At 50.2% G+C, this 2,034-nt stretch overlaps 1 long non-coding RNA gene across 1 annotated transcript in view; it reads left to right on the top strand.

The window, feature by feature from the left end:
- The window catches only part of LOC104981268, an 8,508-nt gene continuing 6,474 nt past the window's right edge, over positions 1-2,034 (top strand). The window contains exons 1-2 of the long non-coding RNA XR_824351.1: positions 1-25; positions 1,827-1,884. This is a non-coding gene — a long non-coding RNA (uncharacterized LOC104981268). The remainder of the gene's footprint in view (positions 26-1,826; positions 1,885-2,034) is intronic.

The following is a 2,034-nucleotide window of genomic DNA, read 5'->3' as shown; positions in this document are numbered from 1 at the left end:
CCAGACACTTGGAGTTCAGTGTCAAGTAAGTCAGCTGTCTTCTCTGGTCATCGGAGGTGTTTATTTCTAAAGCCCGTGGCAAACCCCCAAGTGCAGGCGTCCTGCCCAGCTGGGTCCCATCCTGGTTTGTTCCTCGGAGCTGAGCTGATGCTCTTTGGCTGGGTCATCTTGTCCCCTCAAAAAGGGGAAAGCTTTTCATGACTCTGCTGGGATGACACTTCACCTCTTTGTGACTTGCAGCCGTATTTTACATCTTTTGAGATAGTGGTGTATTTATCATCAGTGAATAAAGGCTGTTTGTAATCATATTGAATAAGGAAGCAGCTTTGTTATTCGAGAAGAAGGCCCTTGTTCTTCCCAGCTAGTTTGGTGGGTGGTGTGGGCATCGATGACTTTGCATGCTAAGTCGCTGCAATTGTGTCTGACTCTCGGCGACCCCATGGACTGTAGCCCGCCAGGCTCCTCTGTCCGTGGGATTCTCCAGGCGAGAATACTGGAGTGGATTGCCATGCCCTCCTCCAGGGGGTCTTCCCGACCCAGGGATCAAACCAGGGTCTCCTGCATCTCCTGCGTTGGCAAGCAGATTCTATACTGCTGAGCCACTGGGGAAGCCCTTGTATAATGTGTAAGTACTGTGAGCGATTATGTTACTTAAATAAAATTTTTAAGTGGGAAATAAAAGGAAATGATTTCTTGAAACACGCTTTGATGCAATTGTGTCGAGTCCTCCTCTGCTGTGTGAATGCAGGCTTCTCTATCTTTCTGTGTTGTGATTTTTTTATTGTTGTTCAGTCACTCAGTCATGTCTGACTCTTTGCGACCCCATGGACTGCAACATGCCAGGCTTCCCTGTCCATCACCATCTCCCAGAGCTTACTTAAACTCACGTGCGTCGAGTCAGTGATGCCATCCAACCATCTCATCCTCTGTCGTCCCCTTCTCCTCCCACCTTCAATCTTTCCCAGCATCGGGGTCTTTTCTAATGAGTCAGTTCTTTGCATCAGGTGGTCAAAGTCTTGGAGCTTCAGCATCCGTCCTTCTGATGAACATTCAGGGTTGATGTCCAGTGAGTCAGTATTCTGATACCGTCTGCTATTTAGAAGGGAAATCTCAGTGACCCAGCAGACACAAAAATACTTGCCTTGCTTCTGGGAAGGCAAGGAGTCCAGACAAGAATTCCACAGATAAGCAGACCCACCGTGCCAAGCGTGATGACTGGTTTTGATAGAATCACACGTAGTGTAGTTGGCTGGGGTTGGCCTGGCTGGTGTATTTGAAATGAAGGTCAGACATCCCAGGGCAGACAGGGTTTCTCCTGCTCATGTTCAAAGGCTGTTCATCTCTACGATGATCTGACCAACCTCTGCGCCTTAGCTGGGTTGCAACTCTGCATCGCGTAAATTGTTTAGGTTATTTAGAAACAGATAATGGTGAGAAAGGGCCTTCCCAGGTGAAGCTAGTTGTGAAGAACCTGCCTGCCAATTCAGGAGACATAAGACACGCAGGTTCCATCTTTGGGTCGGGGAAGATTCCCCCGGAGGAGGGCAACCCACTCCAGTATTCTTGCCTGGAGAATCCTATGGACGGAGGAGCCCGGCGGGCTGTAGTCCATGGGGTCAAAGAGAGTCAGACAGGACTGGAGTGACTTAGCACTCAAAAGTGGTGAGAAAGGCTAGAAGACGCTTAGCCATCGTGAAGACTGAACCACGGGGCGGGTGTCCTTGTCGCGTGGTGTGGGTTTTATTGCTGTTGACCTGCTGTGTTTGCGTGGGTCCATATCAACATGTCTGGTTTCTGTCTCCTTGCCCCACCCCCGGCCCAAACAGAGACCTCATCAGGAAACTGCTTGTTACCGACAGAACAAGGAGACTGGGAAATATGAAGGTGAGTGTTTGTATCCCTGTGTGTGGAACGGTAGCAGCTTCCCACGTGAGGTTCGTGGTAAAAAGCCCGCCCGCCAGTGCAGGGGACATAAGAGACTGGAGTTCGATCCCTGGGTCGGGAAGATCCCCTGGAGGAGGGCATGGCAACCCG

This window comes from Bison bison, unplaced genomic scaffold (genome assembly GCF_000754665.1).
Source record: "Bison bison bison isolate TAMUID 2011002044 unplaced genomic scaffold, Bison_UMD1.0 scf7180017858896, whole genome shotgun sequence".
Lineage (NCBI taxonomy): Eukaryota > Metazoa > Chordata > Mammalia > Artiodactyla > Bovidae > Bison > Bison bison.
The sequence above is the reverse complement of the archived record's forward strand: the minus strand, read 5'-3'. Positions and strand labels throughout refer to the sequence as shown.